Genomic DNA, 23,739 nt, shown 5'->3' with positions numbered 1-23,739 from the left:
GCAAAATGGTAGGAAGTACAGCGGGATCTATGGCTGCGCACATCCCTCCAGAGAACACGAGGAGCTTCCGGGAGACTTCTGAAAGATGCAGCAACTTCTCAAGCAGAGACCGTAGACGCGTGTCAAGCTTGATTTTCACTGTCCTTTCAGTCATTTAGGCTTCAGTGGTAACCGCTGAAATAAGCAGCCTCGGAAGATTTAGAACACAGAGTATTTTGATCTACTTATTTTAAGAACAGACCCCTTTCCAGTCCATTGCAACACCCCACAGATGTAAAGCAAGGATAGGTTCATTACCAGTCTTCGCTCAACAGTGCTACAAATGTATGTGGCTAATTATACAACCACCTGCAGTTGTACAGATGGAAACACTCAGCTCCAGCTGGAGCACGCACCAAGCTCGGAAGATGCTTGGCAGCAGCAGTCACAGGCTTTGGCAGCCGAGAACTGGAATGGTGTGTCCTGTTTTGCCTTTTGAGATCCAAATTCCAACTCAGGGGAGCAGGGGTTACCCCATCCTTTACAGTGTTTCTCCAGGGAGCTGTTGCCCCAGTGGCTGTTGCCTTTCTGTTCTGTGTCTCCACTCAGCTTACGAGTCATTAGTTCCTGAGATCTGGCCAGAGAAAGCATATTTATCTTACTGATTTATTTTATGGAGTCCTGAAAAAAATACAAGACAATTATTAGCGTGATCCAGAACAACAGCTTGATGCCCGATGCACATAAACGCATGGTGCCAGTTTTTGCAAAGTGAAAACCCTCTCTTGCACAGTCACCCGACAAAGGATCAGCAGAGAAAACTTAGATCTGCCTCATCTATGGTTGGTAGCAGAGGAATAATAGGAAAAGAGAGGCAGATGTTGATTGGCTGGAAGGTCAGAGAGAAGGCTTTGGGATCCTTTGGTGGAGACACAGCCAGCCACATCTCTTCACAGCTTGTGCGCTTCTTTGGCAGGGAGTTAGTGGGGGATTCTGCACTTGTGTCATGGAAGAGTCATTGTCATTCTATCTGGTTGCTTTTGCAAGCTTCGAGTCAGCATACTTCTAGATCCAGATCCAACTTATCCTTGAGAGCAGTGGTTCTCAACCTTCCTAACGCTGTGACCCTTTGATACAGTCCTTCCATAAAATTAGTTTCACTGCTACTTTGTAATTGCAATTTACTTCTGTTGTGAACTGTAAGATAAGAACCTGATATATAGGGTCATGACCCTCAGGTTGAGAGCCAATATGTTAGAGTATTCTAGAAGCTTCTTCAAACAAGTTAAACATTCTTACCTAAAAATTTTCAGAAAGCATATCCTATATTACTTGTCAATAATAATAATAATAATAATAATAATAATAATAATAATAATAATAATAATAATACCTAATATGCTTACACCTTTTGAGAGAGGAAAAAAATGGACTCACAGACACAGCTGGCCAGGAAGGACCTGAAGTCCAGATGTTGAGGCTGTGTCAGTATTTCTCCTTTATATCCAAGCCTGTGCACAAAAAAAAAAAAAAAAAAACATGTTCTAGACTCCTGGAGAAACTCTTATCTCATTTAAGCTCATTAAGTCTTCTAGATTATTCCACAAAGTTGCAACTGCTAAGTGCCATGATACAGAGAAAACAAGTTTCATTTTATGTAAACCTTAGAGAACTCTGTGTGCCATTCTAGACCAGAGTTTTCGTGCTCCTAAGGGAGGTCTTCAGCAAAACTTTGAGAACATACACTTGCTATTTAAAGCAGAATAACTTCCTGTAGATCTCGTTGAGACAAAACAATGCTATGTTAATTTCACATAAACCGGAGATATGCTTTTTTATACTGAGGTATTTGGAATAGGTTTATGATCTAAGAGTTTATGGTTTAAACTGCTCATTCTAAATTCTAAAATGAAGCGCACCAGTTACAGAAGATCGCCAGGCCCTTCTGAGCACAGGACGCTCAGCACCTATTATCCGGGCGATGTGAAGATGGAATCGTGTCTGTCGCAAACTCCCTGGGTAAGCTGAAGGCTAGAGAAATTTACAATTTGTTCAGAGCTCACCTAAGGCTGGCCAATCATATCCACTTGTGATTCACTTTTTATTCTTTATCATACTCCTTAGGAAAAATGAAGCACTTTTTATTAAGAGTACTGTACGATTTAATTCCCACTGACTATGGTAAGATACTAATGTCAAGAAAAACACTTGGCTGAGGCTGCAAAGTAAATTAGAATCAAAATTGAAATTTATTTTGAGTAACACACTATAACACATAAAATTATATTTGAGTAACATGTAATATGTGTAACAATATTATAAGATAACACTATTATATTGCATATAATAAATCCATATTGTACATTATATTATTTGCATATATGCTTATGTTGTATATATTATATATAATAAATACATAAATATATAACATATATTTATATTACATATATGTGTATGTACATATACACATATTTCTGTATATACATATATGTGTATATACACATGTATGTACACATATCTATGTATACACACACACACACATATATATATATATATATATATACTTATATGAGCTACTCTAGGGCTAGCAATATGGTAGACACTGAGGAATACACTGCTTCACATATGCTATAATCTGGAGAGGAGAAGACGTTTCAATACAAACAACTACACTAGATAAGATGTCTCACAAACACAAAGCGCGCCTGACAATAAGAAAGGCTGTATCCCTTTCATCTGTTGGTGCTGACCTGTTAAACCCCCTTCCCTGTGTATACTCAGGTACAGTGTGAGTTCAATCCTCTCAACCCCTCAACTAGATTATTAAGACTTTCCTGCCCCATTCTCCAACTTTTGCCCTAAGAGAACACTTCACTCCCACTCCTTGTTCTTCTCTGACCCATTATGATCAAACTATTATTTATAAAACATTCAAATCCTGTTACCTAGTCATTAAAAAATAGAATATATTTTAAAAGAACTTTGGCCACTTACATGTAAACAAAATTATCATAAATACCTCACTGTAAGATACTAGAACCCAAACAAAGGCAAGAAGCAAACTGGAAAGAGTGGAAAATTAAATGAAAAAGAAAAAAGGAAGGAAGGAAGGAAGGAAGGAAGGAAGGAAGGAAGAAAGAAAGAAAGAAAGAAAGAAAGAAAGAAAGAAAAGAAAGAAAGAAAGAAAGAAAGAAGGAAGGAAAGAGAGAGAGAGAGGGAGGGAGGGAGAAAGAAAGGAAGGAAGGAAGGAAGGAAGGAAGGAAGGAAGGAAGGAAGGAAGGAAGATGGGATGAGAGATGCTGTATTTTTTTTTTACTAAGAACAGCAGGCACCAATGGTATTGTCTACTGGAAAGTTGGATCAGAAGAGCTTTTTGTACAGGAGTCCCTAGTCAGATGCTTAATTATTGTTGGATGACCCAATAAATCAGATTCAGGCACTAGACCAAGAGACAAAAGAAAAATTAATGTTCAAAGGGGAGTAGAAATTTTATTCAGTGTGCCTGTACCAAAAAAACAAGAGAAACAAGTGTCCTTTGTCCAGTTAGGGGAGTACTGACCAATGAGCTTCAAGATGATACGGGGAAGGAACAGAAGTGAAGGAGCAGAGCATTTATACTGGTTAGACTTGTTCAAAATGCCATCTTGTTGACCACTCTGGATTGGTCGGATAAGCTTTGACCCAGTAAGAAAGTAACTGTGCAGAAGACAGATTTGGCTTTTGTCTATCAGCTAGTCCTGCTAGCACAGACTTGTAGTCACAGTTACTTGAGAGTCTGAGGTACGAAAGTTACAAGTCTAAGGTCAACGTAGACCACAGAGTGAGTTCAAGGCCAAACTGGTAACTGTCTCAAAAATAAAAAGGAAGCCTGGAGATATAGTCCAGCCTTAGGGCCCTGACACAGCGTGTGTAGGATCCTGAATACTACAAAAGAGAGGGAGGAGAAATGGAGAGAAGAGGAAGAAAGAGGAGGTTGCATATCTACCAGACCTTTTTTCTGAAATCTAAGGTAACTGCAGGAAAGCATGGCAGAGAGCAAACCACACACACCCGCGCGCGCGCGCACACACACACACACACACACACACACACACATACACACACGGCAGAAATGTCTGATTTACCCCCTTTTTTGTGGCAGACCATTTGTAGACTCCAGTGAAGAGTCATTGCTTTCATTAAAAAACAACTTCTAATTTGTTGTTACTATTTTGAAAGTGAAAATAAAAATCGGCAGATATTTTTCCAGAGAGGAAAACTGGATTTGGGGGAAGAAAGTGTAAAATAGGAGGGGTAGCCAGAAGCTCTGCCTGAAGTCAGAGACCTGACCGCAGTCTGAATGTTGAGGGAGGAGAGAGATGTGAGAGCAGTACAACAAGGTGCAAGCTTTCCTCATCCGTGGCCGATGAGAAATCTGTGAATAGGCGAATGCACAAAAATATAGACTCAAGAGCTACCTGCACATTGACAGCACACATCTGAAAGATACCCAGGAAGGGAGAGCTCCGTGGACTCCAACTGTTTGAGCAAAATCTCCTCCCAAGTCTCTGGTTTACCAAAATCAATACAGAAATAGGAGTAGCCTCAGGAGGCCAGGTAAATATAAAAATAACAAGTATGGATCAAGAGGGAGACCGTAGCCCACAGAAAACTAAACATTCAGCTTAGATTCAAGTGACTTAAAAAAAAATCCCAATTTCAAAGCTGCTGGGGGAAAAAGCCTGCTAGTATGACTGGTATGGAACACTGTCCATGAGCTGATGAATGGATACTCAGAAATAAAGGGATGAGATCAGAAAACAGTATATAGGGAGAGAGGTAACCCAGTTACCTGTCATAGGTGAGTTTCATAGTTTCATAGTTATCTTTCATAGGTGAGTTTTTATTTCTTATAGTTTATTTTCATTGTAGACCTGTATGCCATGTGTCTTGGTCATGTCCACGTCCCACTCCCTCCCTCCAGCTTTCCTACACTCCAGTCACATATCTCCATGACCCTCCCCCCATTTCCTGTGTAGTTTGTTTTTTAATAGACCACTAAGAGTGCACATAGTGCTTCCCATATTTGCATGTGTGTGGGCTCATGTACTGTGCCAGGGGCTACCTACCAATGGCTGTCACCCCAAAAAAGAGAAATGACTTTCCCTCCTTCAATGGCCAACAACTGTTGTTAGTTCTCCTCAGTTAAGGGTGGAGCTTGGGAGCCCCTTCCTGCTTCCTGCTTAAATTTTAACTCTCTTGTTCTTATGGAGATCTTGTGCAAGAACTGGGACTTCTCTGAATTCACGTAGGTAATGGCCACATATGTCCAGAAGCCAGCGTTTCATAGCACTCCTCCAACTGCTGGCCCTTATGTCCTTCCTCCCCGGTTCTATGATCCCCCTGGGCCTTGAACTTTTAGATTTATTTAAATAGAAATGTCTGTAGAAACCTGAAAGTGACTGAGAGACCACAGCTGAGGGTGAACGGGGGGGGGAGCCTTAAAGGGGAGTAGAGTGGTAGAACACATAGTATGAAAATAGAAGAGAGCACGGAAGATAGTGAGGTCTAAATGGATGAGGATAGGAAGTAGGAGAGAAATGGAGTACAGGATACAGGTTAACCAAAACTAAGGATGGATCGTGAAGTTAGTCACATGGAAACCTATTTTATAAGCTAAAAAGAAAATTTTTAAGACTTTAACAGCAATACCATACACGAATGGATAATGCTGACCCAGAAGCCACATGTTATTGGACAAACTCCCAGTGTCACGTGTGGTAAGTGTTGGCTGAAAAGGTCCCAGGAGCTCCCTAAACCTGTCTGAGTATGCCACTGCCCTGAGTTGGCCATGAGAATGACCCTAGTCAAACACAGTGGATCAAAAAACAAAAGCAAAAGTAAGACAAAGACAGAACGGTAGGATAAGGACTTGGTGGTAAGAGAGTAGTGGATTTGGGGGATGGAAGGCTGAATGTAGCCAGAGTGTATTCTATAAATTTATGAAACTGTCAAAGAATAGGTCGTTTTTTAAAACTCGCATGCTATGCAAAGAAACAGGAAAATTCTCAGGGAAAAAAAATCCACAAAACTATTTCTGAAGGGCTGTAATGGCAGAGTTAGCAAAGACCACAAAGTGGCCAGATCATCTGTGTTCAAATAGCTACAGGTAATTCTCCTTAGAGGACTAAAGGAAACGGTGATGGTGATGGCCGAGCCCCACTCATGTGGTTTGTGCAGTCACAGAAATAGTTCATAGACTGGAACCCAATTTTAAGTGCCCTGACCTGAGTTTTGCCTATGTTTTTAGATTTCTTCTTTTAGTAAAAAGTACTAGAACCCATAATTCATGAAGCAGAGTTCCCTGTTGTCATAAATGTTTGCTATAACTTTCAAATTATATTTTCATTCATATATATATATACATATATATACGCATACATACAGATAGATAGATAGATAGATAGATAGATAGATAGATAGATAGATAGATAGATAGATAGATAGATAGATAGATAGATAGATATGGAAAGCAGGATACCCTATAGCTGAACTTCACAGCTCACCACGTGTAGGTGCCTAAGGAGCACAGAGGACATCAAAGTTACTTGGGGAAAGGTCAGCATAGGAGGATTTGCAACCGGGACAACAAAGCTCTTTCAATAGCATACATGGGTCCTGAGCACATTGCAGAGGACTGTGAATTTACCCCAGCATACATAATAATGACAGGAGAGAACAGATTAAAACATAACACACACACAAAACAAAGAAAGGAAGGAAAGAAGGGAAGCAAACTACTGATCCCTTACATAATTAAGCTATTACATTCAGCCCAATTCACTAACAAGTATATATACATTTACCCAAACATTCCCAATGGCTTCAAGATCCAAGATGGATCTAATCCCTGCTGGAAGCACACTGGTACCAGAACAGGGATGAACTGGGTGCCACTACGCACCACCTGTGGGATAGAAACGGAAGGCTAAAGACTGGTGGATCTGGGGGCTGAAATACACACTGTGACTCAGAACTTGGTAACCACTAGAAAGAGCTGCTAATTTCTTCATTTGTTTCTTTGTAGTGCTGGAGATCAAACTGAAGGACTTCTACATGTCCAGAACATCTGTGCGGTAACAGCTAAACTTACTGGACACTTGCTCTATCATCCTGGCTTAGCTATTTGCTACCAGTCACAGACTTACGAGATTCCTCTATTATTCCCAGGGAGCGCTGCTCTGAGAGTGATAGTTACTTGTGTAGGGTCACACAGGGCTTTAGAAATTTCAAGTAGAAAATTCATGCTTAGAGCCAAGTCTATGTAGCTGTAGAAATGAACCCCTACTCGAGCTCAACATTTATTTGTATCCCCCAAAGGAGGCCAAATAGCACATCACCCAAATGCTCTCCTCCCAGGAAAATCACCCGGAATTATCATAGTTTATAGACAAAGCAATCTTTTTCCTGGGACTCCTTTTAAAAAGCCACTTAGAGAATATTACAATTTCACACACACACACACACACACACACACACACACACACACACCACACACCATAAAAAGTACATTAGTCACCACTGTGGGAACAGTTAATTCATTGATAAAACTAGACAAGGACAGGACCATCCAACTGGCCCGGAATTTGTACTTTCACATAGGAAAGCGCTCCCTAAACTGTATAGCATTATAGTATTGTGCCTCAGTCCAGCCTACTTCAGGTCAGCTATTCATGGGGAGCCCACTTGGCTAATCTCATGGGGAGCATTAAGTACTGGTTTCCCCCGACCTCATTTCCCAAACCTGCCACTTGCACAGCAACAGAACATTGCATGCTGAGCGCAAAATGGTCCCCATCCTCCGGACCTCATCATCCTAGAGGGCTTTCAAGTGAAGGTGAGGTGGCCAAACAGCTACCAGGCCTAATTAGCTCCCCTACCAATGGGAGTACTCCCTCCTCAATTCCCCTGGCCTCGCACACAAAAGCTGCAAATTACTTTCCGACCTTTGATGCCTTCCCCAGAAGCCCTAAGGACCAGCTTCCTAGCTGCGGCTTTAGTGCCTCTCACCCTCTGATCAAAAGCCCTGCAAAGGGCAAGAGAGCAGTCTCCTGAGGGGCGGCAGCTTCAGCTTCGGAGAAGGGCTAATGCCTGGACTAATCAGGCCCAGCTGTGGGGAAGACAAGTCATTGGCTTGCAGAATCCCAGCTCTGAAGGCCGCTGTGTGGATTGGCTCATTCACAGAAGCCAGTAGCACTGCTAAGGCCCTGGTGATTTTCCTCATCCTGTTCCCTCCTCTCTTCCACCTTCGCTCAATCTTTTCCTTCTTCCTGTTACATTTGCAGGTGTTGGTTCAGTTTTCAGCTCAGGGGCAGAAGAGTTGGGAGAAGACACTGTCTCAGGGTTACTAGGTCCTCGGATCTGACAAGCAGCCAGGGAGGATCCATGGAAAGCAATCAGCCCATCAATTCTTTTAACATATTGAGTGCCCAGTTAATTCTGAGTGTTGCCCAGTGCTATGGTGAACCTCTTACTCATTTTGTTTTTATCTTATGCTTCTCCTAAAAGAATCTGTGTCCCCGTGCTCCACTATGTTCATCGCAGCCTTATTTATAATAGCCAGAAGCTGGAAAGAACCCAGATGCCCTTCAACAGAGGAATGGATACAGAAAATGTGGTACATCTACACAATGGAATATTACTCAGCTATCAAAAACAACGACTTTATGAAATTGTAGGCAAATGGTTGGAACTGGAAAATATCATCCTGAGTGAGCTAACCCTAATCACAGAAAGACATACATGGTATGCACTCATTAATAAGTGGCTATTAGCCCAAATGCCTGAATTATCCTAGATGCCTAGAACAAATGAAACTCAAGACGGATGATCAAAATGTGAATGCTTCACTCCTTCTTTAAAAGGGGAACAAGAATACCCTTGGCAGGGAAGAGAGAGGCAAAGATTAAAACAGAAACTAAAGGGACACCCATTCAGAGCCTGCCCCACATGTGGCCCATATATATACAGCCACCCAATTAGACAAGATGGATGAAGCAAAGAAGTGCAGAAGTGTAGATCGATCCTGAGAGACACAGCCAGAATACAGCAAATACAGAGGCGAATGCCAGCAGCAAACCACTGAACTGAGAATGGGACCCCCGTTGAAGGAATCAGAGAAAGAACTGGAAGAGCTTGAAGGGGCTCGAGACCCCATATGTACAACAATGCCAAGCAACCAGAGCTTCCAGGGACTAGCCACTACCTAAAGACTATACATGGACTGACCCTGGACTCTGACCTCATAGGTAGCAATGAATATCCTAGTAAGAGCACCAGTGGAAGGGGAAGCCCTGGGTCCTGCTAAGACTGAACCCCAGTGAACTAGACTGTTGGGGGAGGGCGGCAATGGGGGAGGGGTGGGGAGGGGAACACCCATAAGGAAGGGGAGGGGGAGGGGATGTTTGCCCGGAAACCGGGAAAGGGAATAACACTGAAATGTATATAAGAAATATTCAAGTTAATAAAAAAAAAAAAGTAGATGGGTTGGATCTACTTTTACATTGTTGGTGTTTTTATGAAATAAAATATTATTCAACCTTAGGACGAACATTCTGTCACTCAAGACCATATGTGTGGACAAGGGTCATTATGCTGAATGCAATCACGCAGACAAAAGTAGGCAATGGCTATATGAATTTTTTCTGTTTAGACATTCAAAATAGTCAAATACATAAAACCTAATAATATAATATCAATTTCCAGGGATTGACTGGCCTGGGTGATGTGAAATTATTATTCAATAGATGTAGATTTTCAACAAGTCATGATGGAAATGTTCTTGAAATCAGGTGTATGTCATAACATTTATACTTAGTATTATCATGTTATACAGGTAAAATGTAATTTTAAAAGATACAAATTATGTTAACTGTTCTTAGTGAAATAAACATAGGCTAAAGAAAAAAAAAAAGAATCTGTGTCCCTCTGTGCTTAAATGTGTATTAACTCCTCTCCTACTCTTTGATAACCTTTGTAGATTATCAGTTAGATCAGCTTTTCTGGATTAATAGTTGCTGTTCCCCTCCCGCTTCTAGTCCTCGCTGTACATGCTGAACATAATACAACACAACGAGTGGCATGGGAAAACACATTCTTCATAATAATTAAGAAATATACACTGAAATATTCTGAATGTCTAATTTATATAGCCCAAAGTAATAAATACTGTTCAGGGGCTGGAAATATGGCTTCGCAGTTAAAAGCACCTGGTGCACAATTCTCAATTGTGAGAATGAGAGTTCAAATTGCTCCAACAGCATAAGAAGCCTGCCACTCCAGCTCCAAAGGATCTAAGGTTGCCCTCTAGCTTCATACAATCATACCGACACATACACATATATGAGTGCATGCACGTGCGCACACACACACACACAACTCATCACAAACAATTTTTGAAAACAATATATTATTTCTTTCTCACAACAAAATAGACTGAGGGATGTAACTCAGCGGTGGGAATCTGCTGTACCCCAAGCCCTAGATCCAATCCCTAATAAAGCCAAAGCAAACAAGTAATAGCAAAACACAGTCAGGAAAGTCAGGATAAAATAGAAACAGTGGTAGCGCTTTAACGTTGCACGGTCTTTACAGAGGAATTTAGAAACCGTAGCATGGGCTGGGGAGATGGCTCAGTGGTTGAGAGCACTGCCTGCTCTTCCAGATCACACTGGCTCAACTCCCAGCACCCACACTGTAACTCATAGCTATCTATAATTCCAGTTTCAGGGGATCTGATACCTTCTTCTGGCCTCCCTGGGCACCAAGAATGCAAGTAATTTATAAGCATACATGCAGGAAAATACCTCATACATATGAAATAAAAAATAAACCTTTAAAAATTCTTAAGGAAATGTTTATAGAAGTCACAAAAATAGGTGTCCCATGGAATTTATTCTAGGGTAATACAATGTATCGTCATTGATATAGCTCTGGAGAACAAGTTCACCCCTGCCTGAAGTATTCTCACTTGAAACTAGAGGCAGGAAGGACTGGGGAATAGACCAGCCTGCTTAGGTGTTGCCCATGCAGGACGAAGACACGGTCCAGACATATGGCAATAATGCTGAAAGAAGAAACGAAGCATTTGCTGTTCAGCCCTGTTGCTATAACTGCCTCCAAAGAACTCTGCACAGCTCTGAAATGAAGCATATAGTGATGTGGTGGAAAAAGAGACTTCAGACTCAAACAACCATAAAACCACCAGCAATAAAATATGCCCTTTTAAAAAGGTAAAAAAAAAAATGGAGACAGGCAGTATTATTTTGAAATAGTGCTACAAATGGTTAAGCATTCTCTGTGCTTCATTCAGCGGATAGAAAAGTACTGCCATTGCATTAGGAGGTGGGCTAAGAAACTAGGATCTGAGGCGAAAGATAGTGTCCCTGTGATCAAAATCCCAGAATCTAGGCAGTCATTGGAGAGAAAAATCATTCTATAATATGACATAGGGAACACAAGAGAAGAAAGTACAGATTGATCATGTAATACCTGAATGGCTGGGCTGTAAAAGGCTTTCCAGAGAAGCTATTATTACTTGTGCTGAGAGTCTCCTCAGCTTATCCAAGCAGGAAGGGAGTGAAAAAGGAATTTTCAGATGGAGAAAATAGCACTAGGGGGCAGGTAACATATGTGAAAGAGCACAGAGCCTCTTGGAAACCACAAACAGTATAGCTAGGACATAGTCCCGGAGAGTAGACGAGTTAGGACCAGAGGATTAAGTAGCAACCAGCTGAGTACTGACTTCCTTCCTCCCTTTCTTATTTTCTTCCTTCCATTCTTTCTTGTGTCCTTTCTTCCTTCCTTTCTTTCATGTGTCCTTTCTTCCTTCCAGCCTTTCTTGTTTCCTTCCTTCCAGGTTATGATGGTTGAATAACAATGACCCCCCGTAGGCTAATATATTTGAATGTTTAATCACAGAAGAGTGGTAAGAAGTCAGGTACAGTTACCTTGTGCTTTATTTGCTTCTCTGGTGTTATGATATAAGGATGTCCCAACCAACTTGGAAGGAAAGAGTTTATTCTAGCTTATACTTAATAGTCCATCATTGAGGAAGAGCAAGGCAGGTACTCAAGTCAAGGACCTGGAGACAGGAATCAAAGTGGAGATGATAACAGAATACTGTCATTAGCTTACACCCCATGGCTTATTCAGTACCTTTCCTATACAACCCAAGGATCACCTGCCCATGAGTGGTATTGCCCATAGTGGGCAGTTCTGGGGTTCTCTCTTTCCAGGTAACCCCAGTTTGATTCAATTAACAAATAATAACCAGAATACCTTCTAAATTGTAAGCTGTACACAGAAGGCTCTAGAATGCTCAAATAAACCTCAGAGATCTACTGGGGCCACCTGTCAGCAGATCAGCTAATGGGACTCAAAATTATCAATGCCATCACTCTGGAAATTGTTATACTCTACAAAGGCTCTGGAGATCTCATCTCAAGATCATGGGTTCTTCAACCTCCTGATATCCTAGGATATCCTTGTGCCTAAGTCAGACTGAATCCCATAAACAGACAATTTAATTTTCATCTTAGTCATTATTCTATTACTCTGGAAAGCACCATTACTGAGGCAACTTGTATGTAAGAAAGCATTTAACCAGGGACACGCTTACAGTTTCAGAAGTTTAGTCCATTATCATGATGGCTGCATGCGAGCAGGCCCTGGAGCAGTAGATGAAAGCTATGTCCTAAACTGTAGGCTAAAAAGGAGATCCTTGGCTATTGAAAGCCCACCCCCAATGACACACTACCTCCAACAGGGTCACAACTCCTTATCCTTCTAATCCTTACAAATAGTACCACTCTCAGGTGAATAAGCATTCAAGTATATGAGCCTATGGGGCCATTCTTACTCAAACCACCACAACCTCTTTTCTCGGAAGGAAGGAAGGAAGGAAGGAAGGAAGGAAGGAAGGAAGGAAGGAAGGAAGGAAGGAAGGGAGAGATGGAGGGAGGGACGGAGGGAGGGACGGAGGGAGGGAAGAAGTCTTTTTTCCATTATACAGCACTTTTCCCTCCTTTTAAAACAACACGTGCTGAGGATTTCAACGTTGCCTTTATCATTTATCATCTGTGATTTAGGAAAGTCACTTAACTTCTCTGCATCTCTAATTCCTTTTCCATAAAATAAGAATAATTACCAGAGTAACATTTAACACCATTAATGAGCTTTTCTCTTTCATATTTCTGCATGCACAATCTGTATAATCAATCTAAATTGCCCATCTGCCTCCTCTAAGGTGGAGGTAAGAAAATTAAGATAGGTCTTCAAGGGGAAAAAAAGAATTATTGTTCTTGGGCAGATATGCAAAACAGAAATTTGTAACCAGACAAAGCAGGTTTTGTCAAGAAAGATTTTTTCTAAATCCCTTTGTCTCCTTCCCTTAATATCATCCAGAGATTGTCACAACATAATTGAGATTATATTTTTTATAAAAGATGTCCCATTCCAATAAAAAGAAATGAATTCTAAAAATCCATCCTTTCAATCCAAACTGCAAGGTAAGCATAGGCAAGAAGAAAATTCTGGAGGACTTTGTATCTCTGTGACCAAATACATGACATCAACAGCTTAAGTTAAGAAGGCTTTATCCAGGTTCACAGTTGGGGAAAGTTTGATTGGTGGCCATTTGGTGCTGTGTGCTTGGACTGACTGAGCATCGTGTCAGCAGAAATATGTGGTAGAAGAGATTTGGTAACTCTTGGCAAACAGAAAGTAGAGAAGAAAGAAACTGGAGGACTAGTATAGCCTTCTAGTATATCCCACTTGATCATCTTCCCTAAAATAGGTCCCCCCCCCCTCTAAAAACTGCCTCATACCTCTTTAAACACTGTCATCAGCAAAGAACTAAGCATTCAACATACGAGTTGAATAGGGGGATTTCATATTTAAGCCTTAACACTTTACTAGGGAGTCCACTACCATCAGTCTCCAAGACAGATTTCCACTGTGGAGGAGTATGCTAACTTGAGCTAAAGGGCCAGCTGAGACTCTGAGGACCATGGACTGGAGCCTTCCCAGCCCTCGGGCTGTTTTCTTTGCTCTGTGCTGCCTTTGTATCTCTTACTGAATACTGGGTCTATAATTAGAGATATCATCTTTGAAAGGGCTTGCCTTTATCTTAAGGATGTGGTCACTGAAATTAACATGTGTGTTGCTGTTGTCGTTGGTGGTGGTGGTGGTGGTGGTGCTGCTGCTGCTGCTGCTGCTGCTGCTGCTGCTGCTGCTGCTGCTGCTGCTGCTGCTGCTGCTGCTGCTGCTAGTGGCAGTGGTGGTGCTGTTTCTGGGAGTATGTTTGTCTCCATTCTCAAAGCTTCAAGGAACGTTTTCATTGGTAAAATCTGAGACAAAGAGCCATTTCTAAACTTAATCAGCTGGGTCACTTATAGTTTTAGGGCAATTCTCATGTGAATAATTTTGGTCAGATATTGGCCTAAGTAGTATGCATATGTATTCTTTGTTGTCTTTCCTATCCTAAGCATCAACTCCTAATCTTTCTTAGCTCAGTCAGTAAAGTGTTCATCTTGCAAACAGAAAGACCTTAATTCTGGCCTTAAAATTCTAATCAATTGCCAATCAAGAAAACAGATCACAGGCCAATCTGGTGGGGCCCATTTTCTCAATTGAGATCACATCTTCTGAAATGACTGTACCTCTTGTCAAGTTAAAAGTAAACTAGCCAGCACACCCATGCTTCCTGTAAGTAATGCCTTGCCAGCAACACTCTTTATGTAACTCTAATAAACTCATTGGTTTCACCAACTTAGACTTTAGTAAAATCGTGTGTTTCATTTTCGATGGTGCCATTCTTGGGTGGGTAGATGTTTATTCACTCCACTCCAGGAAGAGCCTCGTACAACAACAGCTTCTGAGAAATGATATACCCAGTGTTTTCCTTTGGCTTCCAAAGAGTGTAGACACATACCCACATATAAACATTCCCCTAACCAAACACAAACATACTTTTTACTTCTTAGCACTTTTGAAAAGGCTCGGCTTACATTTGCTAATTGATATATTAAATCTCTGTCGATCATATTTGCTCCATTATACCCATGTTCATTTTGTACCTCTCCCCCATATGATGTCATCCATCCATGTGACATCACCAGTGAGGAATCTTAGCTATACATTACCTGGAATTTTTGCAACATCCCCTGGATTGATGATGTGTTTTAACAAAATAAATCTCCATATTCATTTTCTTTAAGAATTTTGAAATGCCAGACATTAGACATTTGGGGGGAGCTGCTCGAAGAGGCCAAGATATCAGAGATGACAGCTAGCTTCTTTGAAGAAGGCCTAGTAGGAGAGGGAGGCATAAGCATGGAGTATCTAGAGCCAGTCTGCAAAGCACTTAAGGAATGGAAGCTGTGAGGTATGAGATCCGTAGAAGGAGGAGCTAGCTTAAGAGAATAAAATTTTTTAAAGATAAAAATTCTCTGTAGCACCATTAAAATACAGGTTTTCTTCTTTTCTGTCTAGTCTCAGCAAGGAGACAGCCAGAGTCACAAGTTAGAGTCACAAACTTTGTGTTGTATGACTTTCTGAGGAGGTGAGAACAAACCTCTCTCGACCCCAACTAGGAGACTGAAAACAGATCAAAGTCCTCCCAGCATAACCAAGTGAGTCATTCTCTACTGGGATTACTTAAGGGGATGTGAGTGAGACATCACAGAAGCATAGGTGTCTTGGAGACAGTTGCATCACCAAAAACCCACCTTAGTGTAGGTGAGGCCTCATAGTCACAGCACCCACAGGCCTCCCTGCATCACTTGCATGTATCTGGGTTGATAGAACAGCGTCATCTCCACTATAGTTGCTACTGCTTATAAAGACCCAATAGACCCTCAGGGCAGGATGTTCTGAACCTTTCAGGTTTCAAGAGCTTCCTGAGTCTTAACATTCTAGAAGGAACTGTCTCAGCTCAAAATCTACACAACACCTACTTAGAAATAGAAATGACTGGAAGATCATCCAGCTTAAACTCTTAAATCATTGCTGTGCCTAAGCTCCCACACTAGGACCTCCCTCAGCTACAGTGAATGTAAGAGATTTGGGGTTCAAGTCCAGCTCTTGTGATTGTAGAATCAGCCTCTGTGAACCTCAGTTATTTTGCCAGACACAGCTGTTGTGGGTGGTGACTTTGGTGACTTATTTGAGGGATGGTGTTCTACTGGGGGAGAGGTGACAGTGACAGAAGACCCACAGTTAGGTTTACAGAACCCTTCCTCTGCTTTCTGTAAACACTGGTCTTGATTTTCACCATCCAGCGGAAAGACAATCCAACACTCTCCGTTCCCCTTCTTAACAGTAGCACAGGCTGGGCTATCACAGCACACAAATCTCCCTTTTCTATAGCTGTCCTCTCCCTACTGAGGCCAATTCTCCTGGCTTATTGCATCCCCACTAAATATATTTTTTTGAATTCATCCATTTCATCCCTCAGAGATTCAGACTAGCGCCCTCACCGCATCTGCTTATTACAATAAACAGGCTTTAAATTGAATCTTAGGTGCTACGATTCCCTTTCAATAGAACCACATCGAATGAAATTGTCAGAAGCTGGGGGAGGCATAAGCTGTTTCACAAGTGAGATTGGGACCGTGAGCTGAAGGGATTCAAAAAGTGACTCGCTGGGTCGCACAATAGCTGTGTCTGTTGCAAGAAAAACAGTGTAGAGTATCTCTCCGCCTCTCCAAAATCAAATTCATTGTGTTCTGATGAGATGCCAAAAGAAGTCCCATTGACAGACGTAAAATATTCAAACCACAGGCTTGGTGGCTGAATGCCAAGCTTTCTGCTCCCCTGCACACCATCCTGAACAAAAACCGGCAGCGAAAATGAGGTTTCTTTCATAGGAAAATGACAATTTCCATCCTGATCTTTCTACGATGCAAACTCATCTGACCAGTAGAGGACTAACAGCACAATTATTTCCATATCTTTGTAAATCACACTGTGTGTGTGTGTGTGTGTGTGTGTGTGTGTGTGTGTGTTGTTCAAGTGAAATTTGCTGGTTGCATTTTCAGTTGTAGTCCCCCAGAGAATTGGTCAGCACACCTCAACATAAAACATATCTTTAAAATATAAAAACGAAATGTCACAATTTTGAGTTGACCACAGACATCAAAAGTTTTCCTTGTTGCGATTCACCTGTTGCATATCCCGGCAGGTAAAGGGGTAAATAGGCACAATCGAGAGTCGTGGAAGAGGCACAGTTGACAGCCATGTTGTATTTTAATGTAGAGATATGGTGTCTTCAGATACCATATGTTCATTTGACATCTCTCTGAAAAAATGATGGAAGAAAATGCTATTTGGAGTCTTCAGGGCAGCTATTCAAAACTTAAGTGTTAAACAGGCCTCTATACAGGGAGTGTGGACTTGGTGGCTGAGTGCGGCACTACTGTTATGCCATTTTCAGAGTCATCCCCCTGCAGTGAGACATTTATTTAAAAGGGTCTTTTTAAATGCATGAAGACATCTGTGATATAAAACACTGTCAGAAAAATGAGGCGGCTTGGAGGTAAGTGGAAAGTAATTATCAGATGCCAATGTGAGTCTGGTAACTAATGGGGAATATCAGACAAGTATCTGAAAGTAAGCTGTTTAAGGAGCAAGTAGAAGGCTTAGATGGAAACAGAAAAATTGGGAAGCTTAGACTACAACAGAGCTACATACCACCTGGGCTTGTTTTCTGATGTCTGAGCAGGCCAGTCTGTCTGCATCTGTGACGGTTTCATGAGAAGGACTGCCTCCATAGGCAGGCTCGTAGGTTGAATGCTTGGTCATCAGTTACTAGAACTTTTTGGGAAGGATTAGGAGGTGTGGCCTTGTGGGATGGATCACTGAGGTTGGGCTTTGAGATTTCAAAACCCCATGCCAGCCTCATTTCTCTCTTTCTGTGGTTGCAACTTGCCAATAAGATGTAAGCTCACGGCCACTGCTCAAGCACCATACCTTCCCACTTGCCTACCTGTCCACCTGTCCACCTGCCCACCTGCCTACCTGCCCACCTGCCCACCTGCCCACCTGCCCACCTGCCCACCTGCCCACCTGCCCACCTGCCCACCTGCCCACCTGCCCACCTGCCTACTTGCCATAATGGATGTAGCCTCTGAAACTGTAAACAAGTCCTCAGTTAAACTATCTTTTACAAGTCCCCTGGGTCATTCCATTTTTAACAGCAATAGAATAATAACTAAGACAGAATACAAGCACCACCTTCGTAAAACAGGATATTAGGATACCCAAATCCCTGTGAAACACCTAGTACAGGACCTGAAACATGGGAGGGTCACTGGTTTGATTACCTATGTGTTCTGTGATAATAATTAAAGTCCTTAGGCTCAGGCAAAGGCAATCACATGATTTAGAATGCTATCCTAATTTAATTAAGATATTTCTGGGGCCTAGAATACAAACGACACTATTGGTCAAGGTACAGGTATCCTTGGCCATAATAGAATTTTGGGGAGGATTATGTTTCTCTCTTTAGGTTTCTTTTGAATCTTTTATTTCCAATCTTTACTATGTAATTGGCCAGATACCCCAAAGAGTTCTAGGACAGGTATCATTTGGATTATCCAGGAACCTTGTAAACAGACCTCAGATTAAGAAGTAAGCGTGAAATTTGCTCCCAAAGGCCAATGTGGTATTTCATTTTGCAGGAAAAATATATAATCGCTAACAAAAATCTATAAACATTTATTTTTACACCCACGGGTAAGTGTAGTCTTTACCCCTTATCAAGGAAGCCTCTCTTTGCAACAGAAAAAGACCACTACATCGAACTCTAACCAATCAATATGCAGAGTTGAGAAGCCCAGTACCAGTGGATATATCTACAAAAACAGCCTCTTACCTGAGGCTCAGAGAGCATCGTGAAAGTAGGGTAGAATGATTATAAGAGGCAAAGGATCAGAGAGTTTTATGTGATCTTGTGACTACTAGTAATATCACAAACTATACCCATAAAGTCTCACCACCATGACTGCTCAGAAATGAATGAACAAGGAGGACGGCAATAAACTTGCCAAACTGGATGGGGAAAAGGCCATGAGGCCTCTACGCTACACGAAGATCTATAAACAACTGAGGAAAGCCAGGAGCAGGTTGGGTGGGCTTCCAGGGAAATGCACACCAATTGGTCACCCAGTATCAATCAGTCATCCCTGAAAACATACATACAAGGAACATTGTGCCACTGGTGAGATTATATTTAGGAAGAAAGAGAAGGAGAAATGTTCTGCTTAAATTAAAATCCCAATAAAAGTAACACTGCTTTTTTAAAAAAGATAATTATGAAAGTTATATATGTGCATATATTCTTAATGAAAGATACTTAGTGTGAATATATTCTTAATATATTTAATTAATTTAATTATATTAAAATTACACATATTCTCAACTTAAACAAAATCAGATCATCTGTTTTTTCTACTCCCAGGACTATTTTTCTAGCCTAGCTATCACTCTCTCCTATTTATACTATTGTAATAATGTCTTGCTTATTTTGCTGTTTTGAATCCTAGCTTACTATTGCCAAACTGAAAAATTCATCAGCCAGGGGGAGAGAAAGCATACAATATTTAGTCATTAAATGGAATCAACATGCTGGCTGGTGTTGGCTCAGATTATTCATGTAGACAGAGACCCTGAAATACAGTATCTTGGGGCTGTACATTTATTAGTGAGATCACTGGTAAGGATGCTCTACCCATGGTGCTGGTTATCAATCATTTTTCTATTCCTACTGCTAAGAGAACTCAAAAAAGTTCAGATGAAACACATCCAGGAAATTCTAGATGACTCAGTATAACACAAAGACATATGATATCAGTCCTTTGTTTCAGACTAGAAAACTATTATATATTACTGAGGAATGGGGGAGGTGCCTTCCTAGATGCCTGTAGCACATTTTAGAAAGCACTTCGGAATGGAACCTCAGCCATCATAAAAATATTTTGACACCAGGACACTATCTTAAAGACCTTCGAGTCAGAAACACAAAACTGAAATGTTTCCTAATTTGCTTACTGGAAAAAATTATTTTAAATCTTAATTCCAGATACTCACAAAACTTTTTTTGCTTGATGTAATAACTAAATTACTACAGGAAGCAACTATGAGAAAGGAAATATTTTAACTCAAGTTCAAGAGATACAGCCCATTACAATAGAGGAGTCACGGACGTAGGGCCTATTGCTGTGGGCAGCAGAAAGACCCTGTGCTCACCTCTGTGGATCTGAAGGTGAAAGCGGAACAATAAAAGCATTCGGTTGTTCTTCTCTTCTTAACCTTTTTTCTCAGTCCATGACTTCCCCCAGTGAGATGGCAAAAGGATCCCCATCAGTTAATCTTCTATGGAAACATCTACATGGATACACCCAAAGAAATACCTCTCTAATGTCCCGAGGATTTCCTAATACAATCAAGTTAATGATCAAACAATCATAGCCAGCTAGCAAGAAGTAGAAGAGGCACTTTCCTATGTTTGCTGATCATAGTAAAAAATGATATCCCTCTGGGATAGGAGTTTAGCAATAAGTGTGAAGAGAAACAAAAGTCACCTCTTTTATTTTCCTGTCTTGTAAAATCTTCTGAAAAACTGAATTAAACAAGAATTATACTTAAACCATCCCCAGTGGTGAACATAATGGATTTTGTCATATTTATACTAAAGCTAAGGTTTATTGATTCTTTACTGAATGCCAAGCCATGTGTGAAGGCTTTTATATGGGCTAATTTATTTACTACCCATAGAACTCAAACAACACTGAGTGTATGGCTTCAGAGTCTTTCAATTGTAGGAAGCAGAATGGCTGCCCTGCTGAGTAAACCCATAATGAACGTGCTAATAACACAAGAAGTGCAGAGGTAGTGAGTCTGTGATTGGTTAATTTACTGGTGCCACTAAGAAAGGGCCTGCCCAAATGCTTCCTCATCTCCTCTACTGTGCTCAGGCACCCTGACTCCTTGGCGGACACAACATAATCACAATAGCTCCAAACCTCATATCCAGATGCACTGGCAAAAAAAAATGTCTCTGTCTCCTTGACCAGGATGCATTTCATAAACATTCCCAAACTATTGCTGTGATTGGCTTAGGTAAGGAGACTGATTAGAAAGCAGAAAAGGTCATGTGAATCTTGGGTGGCAAACGAAAACCTCTACTGTGAATCTGATGCTTTTTTAGCAGAAAAAAAGCAGCTAGGGTACTCAAGAGAGTCAATAGCTTGCCCAAGCTCACACATCTGGTCATTAGAAAGGTTAGGATTAGGAGCCAGTTCTGGCACTAATTAGAGCCCATTCACTACAATTCTGCTTTATTGCCGCTCCCCACATGTGCATTGAGTTAATTCCCATGGTGCTTGATGCCTGACAAGAAGCGACTCAAGGAAAGAAAGGTTTGTTTGGCTTTTAGTTAATGGGAAAATAGGAGCTCATCTTGGTGGCCTGCAGTAATAGGACTTCTTAGGTCATGTTGTCTCTGCAGTCAAGATGCATGGACCAACAAATGCTGGCAGAATGCTTGCCTTTTGTCATTCAGTCCAGGACATCAGCATTTGGTATGGTGCTGCCCACAACTGGGATAAGTCTTCCTACCTCCGTTAACCCAGTCAAGAAAATCTCTCCCAAACATACAGACTTGGGTGTGATTCCAGATTGTCAAGTTGACAATCAGTATCAACCATCACTTACATATAAGGTATGTATGGTTCCTATATACATGATTATCCAGAGAAGTCAAATCCTTAATGAGGTCAAATTCATAATGCAGATGGTGAGAAGTCAGTCCTGTGATCTGCTGCCTATATACCGGAGATCTACTTGGGGATATAATTCCAGTTAAAGCCAGGAGGCCTGAGAGCAATAGAGCCAATAGCCTAGGTGTTATTTCTTATACAGAGGAGTTATATGAAAAACATGAAGCAGAGAGAGTGCCTCTCTCCTTCCTATGCCTTATATTCTACTTAGAACTCCAAGGGCATGGAGGAGGTCTACTTATTGGTGCAGGGGTGGAGAATGATCTGCTTTGCCCTATCTACTAACTTCTGTCCAATCGCATTCAGTAATCTCTCACAGACACATCCAGAAGAAAGTTTAAGCAGATTTCTGGGCACCCATTGTCCAGGCAAGTTGGCCCACAAAATGAAACATCACAGCTTTTCAGAAAAACCATTTTCTCTCCAATATTGTCCTTTTTGGTATGAACTTTCCTCGTGTCAGAAAAAAATGAAAGCAGGCCCCCAGTCGCTGTATCAGAAATGCCTGAGGAAGGAAGCCATTTCCTCCTCACACTGTCTTCAGTGATACCAAATAATCTGGGCAGTCACCCATTCCATTCATTCACTTATTCACTTAATCATGTTCTAGTGGAATCTTGACCTTCACAAGATGTGGGTTCTGAGTCCAACTCAGACTATAAACATTTTATTATGTAATAAATGGGTCTGGGATGTAGATCAGTGGTAGAATGATTGCCTAACATGCATGAGGTCCTGGGTTTCATCCCTGGATAATACTGAATGATGATGATGATGATGATGATGATGATGATGATGATGATGATGATGATGGTGGTGGTGGTGGTGGTGGTGGTGGTGGTGGTGGTGGTGGTGGTGGTGGTGGTGGTGGTGGTGGTGGTGAAAGGGATGAGAGTCACTGCAGCATTCCCTGCCATGGCCATGACCACCTATAAGATGGTGCTGGTCAAACACAGCAAGAAGACATAGAACCTGGAGAACAGCGTGGAGGTAAAAGTACAGCAGGCAGATGTGAGATGCTGGCTATGAATTTGACATCGGCTTCACCCCCATGCAGAGGAGAGCAATCTAGACCCTCTAGACAGTCCAGATGTAGCTGCCAGGAGCCAGGAGCTGGTGCCTCAGTGAGTGACACAATAGGGTCTGACTGGTCTCGATAAAGCAGAAACTGCTGCTAAGCATGGTAAGGAGCTGATAAAAATTTGGAGACAATCTTCCAATAGAAGCCAGTTATCCCTTCTATGGAAATATCAGTAAGGAATGCAGACCTTACTGGGGACCAGATACCCTCCTGTGAGAGCCTGAAGGACACTATTGCTATTCTGGACTGAAGAAATTGTCCCCCAGATCAAGGGGGAAAGGGTCCTGATTCTGGCCCATGCCAACACCTTCAGGGCATCATCAAGTATCTCTGAAGAGGCCATCATGGAGCTGAGCCTGCCAACTGGTCTTCCAACGTCTATAAATTGGACAAAATCTAGAAGCCCAAGAAGCCCATGCAGTTCCTAAGAGATAAAGAGACCATGTGCAAAGCCATGGAAGCTATGACTGCTCAGTTCCAGGTGAAGAAGTAAAGGCAAGCAGGCAGGCTCCATTCCCAAGAGCACCCTCCCGGCCTGCTCATGCCTCCTGCACCCCTCCCCAGCACCTGCCACACTGACTACACCTTTAGGATCTTAATTTTAAGTTGTATCTAGAGATGGGGCCCCATGCCTCCCATTTTCACTTCAGTGCTTTATCCACTGCACCCTCTCCCTTCACAGCACATCATCAGAATAATACCTCTGAAGGTGAGTCTCTTGACCCACCTTCAGGGATGAGGAGAGTGGAGAGGTACTAATTACAGTCTTCCTTCACCCTTTGTTTGCTAAGGGTCTGCTTAGGAAGCGCTCAGGAAGGAACCATACCCCCTCATGACCAATGTGGAGAAGCTGTGGCACAG

General features: G+C 41.7%; 1 pseudogene; it reads left to right on the top strand.

Annotated features, from left to right (window-relative positions):
• The first annotated feature begins 22,718 nt into the window (after nt 1-22,718).
• Nucleotides 22,719-23,371, top strand: LOC116890110 (annotated as a pseudogene).
• Nucleotides 23,372-23,739: the final 368 nt, after the last annotated feature.

The sequence above is a fragment of the Rattus rattus genome, chromosome 1, assembly GCF_011064425.1.
Source record: "Rattus rattus isolate New Zealand chromosome 1, Rrattus_CSIRO_v1, whole genome shotgun sequence".
NCBI lineage: Eukaryota > Metazoa > Chordata > Mammalia > Rodentia > Muridae > Rattus > Rattus rattus.
This window is presented reverse-complemented; position numbering and strand designations above follow the sequence as displayed.